Source organism: Atta colombica, unplaced genomic scaffold, assembly GCF_001594045.1.
Source record: "Atta colombica isolate Treedump-2 unplaced genomic scaffold, Acol1.0 scaffold123, whole genome shotgun sequence".
Classification (NCBI taxonomy): domain Eukaryota; kingdom Metazoa; phylum Arthropoda; class Insecta; order Hymenoptera; family Formicidae; genus Atta; species Atta colombica.
In genome coordinates, this window is record NW_017259210.1 from 319,205 (window position 1) to 328,076 (window position 8,872).

Sequence of the window (8,872 nt, forward strand, 5' to 3'; positions counted from 1 at the left end):
AGTTACTCTTATTTCCCTGGATCATATTATAATTCTTCCTATCTAAAAATGCTTCTTCATCGAAGACGAAACTGCCAAAAGCAGTTCCAGCGCATCATCGTACAAAAACTGCTTCACAAAAACTGCTGTATCTTCATCAATTTTCCGAATATCTTTTTAAAACTTGGCATATGTATTCTTGATACATGTATCTTTCAAAATATAACAAAATTAAGAAGTCGATTTTTTTCAAAATTTTACGAAATATCGAAAGATTAAATACAGGATAATAATTTTGAGGAACCAACAATTAGCAAGGATTTGATTTACAGGATTTTTAGCAGCAAATTATTAGTAGACCATTTGGCAATAGATCTTAGATCTTTATTTAAATCAGAATAGGCCGCTAAACATCGAATGGATGAAAGGAATGGATTTGAGAAGAATTACTTCATCTGTGTACATAAAGAGCTCGGAGGACAGAGAAAGATATATTAGAGACAAAAATATTAAAAAGTAAAGAGAGTCCAAGAATGGTACTCCAGAGAGAATGGCATGAAGGAGAAAAGAAGAAAAAGATGAGAACTTGCTGCGTAATTTATAAGGAATGAGCAGATTAGCGAGAGGGCCGAATGGGATACTGCATAGCTTGAGTTTGACTAAAAGTAAGTCATGGTTGACAGTATCGAAAGTCTTTTTAAAAAATTTTTTATAATTATGTATTTGTCTATAATTATGCATTAAGGCTCCTTTAATGCTCTCAATTAAAAATATTATTAAATAAGAAATAAATAATATTAAAAGATCAAGTATTATTATATAGGGACCAATACATTTTAAAATTTTACCTTAAAACGACAGAAGCTGATGAGAATTAATATAATGGTGAAGAACGGTATGAACCATTCTATGCTTATAAATTTAGTCTGCAAATATTCCAAGTAATTCGTTTGATAGTAAAAGTATGTAAGAAAGCTCCACATGGCCAAAATATATAAGTAAGAGAGATACGGTCTGAGTTGTCCACGAGGATATTCGAACATGCCCAAATTAAAAAACGATCCAAGGATCAATAATGGTGCCAGTGTTTTTTCTAGAGTCTCTGTCATATTTTCCGAGTCGGTTAGTATTTTAATTGAATTAGTTCTTGCTACACAAATACGTTTTAATATTTTTTATAAAAATTTCAAAAATATAGTTTATGCAGTTTCTCTAGGAACTTTGTGAGTACTACACTGTAAGATATGTACTATACTGTAAGATATACACTGGAGAAACATATTTATATGCCGTTTAACCAGCAAGTATTGAAATGGACACATAGATAATCTAGATTAGATTGCCTTCCTTTTTGCGGAATTTTTATTTATAGATACGTAGAGTAAGGCCACTAATTATGATTCACTCTTGAGAAAAAAAAATTTATATTTTTATCGAAAACAATATCAAACAATTAATAAAATATTTAATAGTTATAATTAATCATAAACATTACATTATGTATGATTTTTTCATTTTTCAGTACCGTTTTATGTATTTTAATTTTAATTAAATCGAGTAATGATAATTATCCACAATTCCCGTTTAATTGCAGATCAGTTTACCAATGCTTTAACCTTTTTGACTTTTTACTTTCAACTGAATATAATATTGATTTTTTTCGTGAAATCTAATGCTATTACTACCTCCTGTAAAAGTCAATTCTTATTATACTTTGAATGAATTTTTAAAAGTAAATACCTTATTAGTTTATGTCTCACGTTTTAGAAGTTAAAGACATCAATAAAATGTTTAGCGCTATTGCTAATAAATATTGTAAAAAAACTGACACTTGAAAGAGATAAAAAAAATGTTAAAGAATTTTGTAATATGCTTTATTTGATAGAAAGCTATAAGTATTTAACTCAGTATATAAGTATTTAACATTGGCTAGAGGGATATCGGTTAGAATTTTAAAATAGTATCAACTTGATCGCAAAATGTAAACATATTACAGAAAGGCAGAACAATTAATTAAATGATAAGAGTACCCGCCAATTAAAAGTAAACTTACTTGCATTTTATGTAAAATGTTGCTGCTAATGTAATTATGTAAAATGATACTACTAAATTATTTCAGAGAAAATATATTTCCTTAAGATTAAAAGTGAATAACTGTAATAGTCTATTAGTAACACTTTATTTTTAAACTATAGTTGGAGATTTTTCAATTATATTTTAGAATAATTGTTTGAAGAATATCTCTCTTTTTACTCGATATGATAACCAGATATATTTTCTAACATATATATTATAATTAGTAGACAATCATTTAACAATCTTTATAAATCTGATAAATATACGATCCTCCATCTGTAAGTGCTTTCCAATTGCATTATCCTTAGACTTTTGTGTACATGGCGACACAAGTTGCGTTTGTTCATTATTATCGATATAATACTACACATCTGTACTGAGCTGAGAGCTATATAAGCTTGTTTTTTAATGACATGTTACTAACAGCGACAACTATAAATGAGTTTGGAGGACGTAAGTAGCACTTTTATTTTTTTTTGTTTCATATAAGTCGAAAAAACTACATTTAATCTAACTTTATCTGAAACGGATAGATCTCAACTGTGCACAGCGTATACATTCTGTGCCAATTGAATCGTACACACTTTGTGCATTCCTGTGTATGTTTGTATTAAGATGTTAAGCATTTGGAAAAATCATATGACTATACCTTCGTGCTATTGTCGGAGATTTTTCGATTGTACTTAATTTAGAATGATAATATTGGACGAATGTAGCGCATTTTTTTCGCTAAAATAAGTATATTATTTTTCAAATTATAGTTGATGATTATTTTCTCGCTAAAAATTCCAAACATGTCCGTATATGAATTTGGATTTAGTTAAATGTGATTTCTTACACTGGAAATCCTGTTATATCCAAAAATTTGGAGTTGCAGATGCAACGTCAACTTTTATTTGCGAATCTTGTTCTGTTCAATGCAGATTTGATATTTCAAATAATTTAGGATTCGTTTATCTGTCTTCAATTGAGAATGAATCTTCATGCAATCACAGATCCATCTTTTATTGAGACATTCATCAAAAGTCAGTTTCTAATTTAAACACAGGAATACTTATATCAAATATAAACATAAAATGTGATAAATATAAATTTATTTCATAGTTAAATAATAGCACTTTTAAAGTAACGTAAACGAAATTGAAGAAACAAATTTATTTTTGGCTGTAAAAAAAAAATAAATATCATCCAAAATGTCAATTATAACATATTTAACTTTTTAATTTTCTCGGAAATCTGATGTGCTAGATTAATTTCGCGGCCAGATTTATTTTCAGCAAACAAAATCTATGGAAAATACTTTGTATATTCAAGTCCAAAAAGGTCTATTTTTGCATAACTGTACTTAAAGAAGTATTTTACTTTTTTATTAATTTCTAGCCCAATCAATAGACTCTAATATCTGGCAGATATCATAATAAATGATTCAATTTTTCTGTCTGCTCTCTGAATTTATTTCACAATGGTTACAAATTGATGTGTGCATGATATTTATTTTTAAAATAAATTTTTTTCATTCAATATACAAATTTATTAAATGAGTCGGGAAAGTTTGAGCTTCGGTTAGACTAATAGTAAAATATTAACTTCTTGTTCGAAAAATTTTTTAATTTTACATTTTTAAGTACAGAATTACAAGTACTTAATGATTAATTTTTTTAGTATGCGATAGTCTCATCGCTATTCCTCCCATCAGATAGATGCCAGTGAATGCATGGTTTGTACCGATACAGTAGAAAATCGAAATTATTTTAATTGTGGAGAGTTATTCTTCATTGCCTTCCGTGAAATCGATTTGCAAAGTCTAGATTGACATCGTTGGAGATTCTTGTTATAGGATGGAAATTAATCTTGTATTTTTTAAATAGTTCTCGGAAGTAATAATCTGCCAATTTATGTATAACAATTATTGTATATTTTAAAGTCAAGTTGCGAAATTAATTCAGTGGTACAGTTTAGAATTCAATTTCAGTCTCTTCTTATATTTACGTCGTTCTATAATATTATACTTTCAACTGTACTATTATTAACAAACGTTAATTTAATGGTGATTACAATATAAAGTAAATAATTACTTGTAAAGGAACATTGAAGAAGATCCGAATCAAAGAACGTAATGTTTCTAAGTGATATGGATTATTTCGGATAATAAAAATATGTACACAGCAACTTTTAGTGTCGGCTCATATTGGCATATTTCAATTTTAATTTCGTCACTTTCTTAGTTTTACTAAATATTCTTTTATTATCGTTATAATAGTGCTAATCATAATAATAATAATAATAATAATACTGTCTTAATAAGACGATAAGACTTTAGTATTGTATCATAAATATAGATATAATGGTCATTTGTTTAAATCGAAATTATTAATGAATAAATTAAAATATTGTATAAATTATTTGCTTATTTTTTGTGACTTTTAATAAGATTACGAATATGTATATATGGTAATTCTCTAACTAATGGTTGTTTTAAAAATCATTTTCATATATTGGGCACCTCGTCATTCGAGGATGTTGATTAATTTAGTAATAGCAACATTAATTTAGTAATAGCATTTATATATAATATACATATATGTTTATATTTTAAATTTTTATATTTAAAGTTTTATACTTAAATGTTATAAATGATATGTAAATTTTGATGTTATTATCCTTTTTATCATACACAATAGTGCTTTTTTTGTAAATGTATAATAAAGTAAAATATTAGCCAATTATTTGTAAATAATTTCCTGTTTTTAGACTTTAAATTATTTTAATCTAAAACTTTTCAAAACTTTTCAATATTTGTAGCAATTTCTAAACATTTGTTTTTGTAATATTATATTTATGATGTAATATGCAATATTGTTTGTAATTATAATATTAACTTTAAAAATATAACAAATGAATGTATCATCACTTGATCCTAATATCTTCCTCATTACAGTCATGATTTTCAACGATTATCAATAACACTTTTGCTGATACAATGTTATTGTATAATTAACTAAATATAACGACTACCAATAATATGTTTGCATGTACAATATTCATCGTAGAGTGACGTGACTTTCGAGAGATATTATCTCTTTTAAAATATAGTGACTCGGTAAAATATTTTTCATACATAATTATACATAAACGATTATACGTAGCTTATTTATACATAACTTATTTATAACAAATTACATACAACTGTTTATGTATAATTATGTATGACAAATTCTTTAACGGGTTGTTATATTTTAAAAGAGATAAGATTACTCAAAAGACATCGCGATAAATATTGTACCAGTACAAACATGTTATTGGAGATCAATCATGCCTATAATGACGAAGATATTACAATTAAGTGGTATTTATTTGTCATATTTTTGATATTATGGTAAAAAGTATAATGTCAATTTGCAGATCATTAATAATATTTAAGTAATATTAAATGTTAAAAAAATATATATTACAAATTTTGCTCTGAATGCCTCAAATTATTATAGAAATAAACAAATTAAGTTTATTTTATGATAATTTGTTATTTTATATTTTGACCGGGTCAAATTCCATATCATTCAAGAAATTCTAGAACAATAACCTTGTTCAGCATTCAAATACTCTTTGAAATATTATAAACATATTCCGAATAAGATTTATATATGTATGGAATATATTTATACATATACTTATAATTGTATAATTATATAATTATATAATAAATTGTACATAATAAAAAAATTTTTTTTTCCGGGAGACTATAAATAGACAAAAGTCCAATTAAATAAAAAATTGCAATATTTATTTGTTTCTATAATAAGTAGACTTTTTTATTTAAATAATTTTTTATAATTTAATAAATAAAATATTTCATATATATTTCTTATTAATATTCATAATATTTCTTATTAAACATCCACACACATTATAAAATCATGAAAAAGTATTTATATAAATAGCACTAATAACACAAAAAAAAGAAAATAAACATACATGAGAATGTGTGTGATAATGTGCAAGCGCGTATCTATCTTAGAGATATTATAAATGGTTGATTACATTAGTCACAGAACAGGATTTATGGAGAATGATTCTAATTTATATTAAGCAGCTTTATTCAATTTTATTACAATTTTCATAGGGAATTTGTATATCTGTTTTGTAAAAATTAATCAAAAAAATATTTATGTTGTACTTGTATATAATAATGAATCTTTGAATGGAGCAAAAAAAAGTGATAAGGATCTATTCAATTTATAATTACTTCCAAAACTGTGTAGTTATTATAAGCACAGCATCCATGAATCAAACCGGTATCGAACAGATTATGAATCTTCTCAGCAATGATGTCATTCGCTTCGATCAATTATTAATGTACTTAAATTATATATGGTTGCCTGATAATCCTTTATCTCGTGAAAATATTCATGTACATTCTGAGATAATTAAACAGTATAGATCATATTTAAAAAAAAATCACTTAAATATATTAACTTCTTTTATAGATAATTATTAGTAGATAGTTATTTTGATGATAAGTATATATTTTAATAATTATAGTATAATTCGTAGAAAACCTATTATACCGATTATATGCATATAAGCTATTTGTATGCATTTACAACTCTGTGAATTAGTTTAGATTGTAAAGACGTAGACCTTCTTCTTTTTTCTTATTTTGAAATTGCTCTTAATTAATTGTCTGTTGAAGTTGACCGGATTTTATTTTTATTTGCAGATCATACAAACAATAATGTGGCATAAAATCGGTATTTCGAGTTTTGTCGGAACGTTGGTAATCATGATCCTTCCAGGACAAGAAACTTTAAGCTTCTTAATCACAAACTAAGAGCCACGATTTAGCCGACCGAAGAGTGAAACTGATGAACGAATTCATAGCTGGGATACAGGTATCCTCAAGAAGTTTCATTATTCTTAAACAATATAGTTTATGAATAAAGATATAATATTAATATCCAAGTCAATCATTTATAAGAAAATTTTATGAAACAAATTTATGAGATAATAATTCTCGGTTTAGGTGATGAAGATATATACCTGGAAAAAACCGTTCAATCAAATTATGTATAATCTGAAAGTTGGAGACCAAGCAAATCAAATTCTTGTCGTACATACGCGCCGCATATTTGGCCATCATAGTCTTCACTGAACGACCGTCAACTTCAATCTGATAACGTTCGTTTTAATGAAGAATAATTTGACTGCAGTGTAACGATTACAAAATGTCGACATATTTCAACTCGTCATCGCGTTGTACTTTCCGTTAGGACTAATACTGCTGGGTGAATCAATATGTCATCGATTGGAGATATATGTTATTATATTATTTTGTAATTTATGGTGAACTTAAATCTACAATTATTCTTATATCTCTATTGTCATGTATTTATTGAAGTGAGCTTAATTTTTACAGAATTTTTTAGCTAATGGATGAAGTGAACACGAAACGCTTCTCGAAGAAGATGCCGCAGTTGCAGTTTGAATCAAAGGAAGCAACTAATGCAGAGAATCAAATAGACAGGTAATGAACATTTCGAAAAATGGAAATATCCTTCTGTCGAACATCAAAGATTATTTGACCTTCCGGTATATGTAAAGCTTCAGCGTGTTTCCGTCAATTGGATCAGTGGTCAATTGCCGCCAACTTTGTGTAATATCAACTTAATTATTAAGCGAGGTCATTTGTCGATGCTGTAGGCTCCGACAAATCATCTATGTTACATCTATTGCTGAAGGAGTTAAATCCCAGCACGGGTCCTTATTCAGGCTCCTCGAAGTATATTTTCCGAGCAATTTATTCACTGGATATTTCATGAACAATCCGAATCTGTATATCTCTTATGCCAGTCAAGAATCCTGGCTTTTCGGTGGTATTGTAAGGGACAATATACTATTTGGCTAGTCCTATGATAAGGCTAGATAAGGCAGATAATTTTCATAATCCAAAGCAATTATTGCGGATATTGTACAGTTTATATATTCCTGTATCAAGAATTAGTATCAAGAATTTTTATGTATATTTATATGTAACTAGTAACAATTCTTACAATTAGATCCTTCAATCTTCCGCATTCATAAACATGAATTACGTCTTTACTTGTGACTGGAAATAAAAGAAGATATATTTTAGTAGTGTTATGAATTTTTCTGTATCTTTAATCTATATGTGATTGCATTTAGATAAAAGAAAAATGTCTAATATTTCCTAATTTCAAAATTTTTAACATTCTTTAAAGTTTCTTTTTGATCAATTGACAAATGTTTCAGGTAGCATATGTGTGCGCCTTGACGAAGAATTTCTAACAATTTCTGCAAAGAGACAGGACAATGGTCGGCGATAGAGATGTATCTCTCTATTCAATGGCCAAAGAGCGTGAATCAATTTTGCGATTGCGATTTATAGACAAGCAGATGTTTGCTCGACGATCCTTTGAGGGCGGTAGAGATACTCGTGTTGCTAGGTATCTCTATAGGAAGTGCATCATCGAATATATCCATGACAAGATGAGGATACTTGTCACACATCAACTGCAATTCCTTAAAAGGGCGGATCATATCATTGTACTGGATTGAGTGAGTAATATAGAATATTCTTTAGTTATCTTTATTAAATTAAAAATTTTTTTTATTTTAAAAGTTTGATTTTTTGATTTGTTTTAAAAGTAAAGAATTTAGATATAATAATGACAAAAACAAATTTAACTTATGATTAATTTTTAAATTTTTTCTTATAGTTATGAAATTAGATAATTTTATAATTAAAATTAATAAATAATAAGATTTTTTTAATAAAAAGTGAAAAGAAACTTTTAATTTA

At 26.9% G+C, this 8,872-nt stretch overlaps 2 pseudogenes; both read left to right on the forward strand.

The window, feature by feature from the left end:
* Positions 1-6,787: 6,787 nt before the first annotated feature.
* Positions 6,788-7,267, forward strand: LOC108694693 (annotated as a pseudogene).
* A 214-nt stretch (positions 7,268-7,481) lies between these two features.
* Positions 7,482-8,872, forward strand: part of LOC108694694 — a 1,551-nt pseudogene continuing 160 nt past the window's right edge.